General features: G+C 47.4%; 1 protein-coding gene across 9 annotated transcripts in view; it reads right to left on the bottom strand.

Annotated features, from left to right (window-relative positions):
* The window catches only part of ralgapa2 (Ral GTPase activating protein catalytic subunit alpha 2), a 105888-nt gene that overhangs the window by 70441 nt on the left and 34941 nt on the right, over positions 1-506 (bottom strand). The window lies entirely within an intron of this gene.

Here is a 506-nt window from a genome sequence, read left to right as displayed (position 1 = left end):
CCCAAGTGCAGTCACAAAAACCATCAAGCGCTACAACAAAAATGGCTCACATGAGGACCGCCCCAGGAAACAAAGACCAAGAGTCACCTCTGCTGCTGATGATAAGTCCATCCGAGTCACCAGCCTCAGAAATCGCAAGTTAACAGCAGCTCTGATTAGAGACCAGATGAATACCACAGAGTTCTAGCAGCAGAAACATCTCTAGAATAACTGTTAAGAGGAGACTGCAAATCAGGCCTTCATGGTCAAATAGCAGCTAGGAAACCACTGCTAAGGAGAGGCAACACGCAGTAGAGATTTGTTTGGGCCAAGAAACACAAGGAATGGACATTAGACCAGTGGAAATCTGTGCTTTAGTCTGTTGAGTCCAAATTTGAGATCTTTGGTTCCAATTGTCGTTTCTTTGTGCAACGCAGAAAAGGTGAAAAGGTGACCGGATGGATTCTACATGCCTGGTTCCCACCGTTCCCACCGTTCCCGCCGTGAAGCATGGAGGAGGAGGTGTG

The sequence above is a fragment of the Etheostoma spectabile genome, chromosome 20 (genome assembly GCF_008692095.1).
Source record: "Etheostoma spectabile isolate EspeVRDwgs_2016 chromosome 20, UIUC_Espe_1.0, whole genome shotgun sequence".
Classification (NCBI taxonomy): domain Eukaryota; kingdom Metazoa; phylum Chordata; class Actinopteri; order Perciformes; family Percidae; genus Etheostoma; species Etheostoma spectabile.
This window is presented reverse-complemented; position numbering and strand designations above follow the sequence as displayed.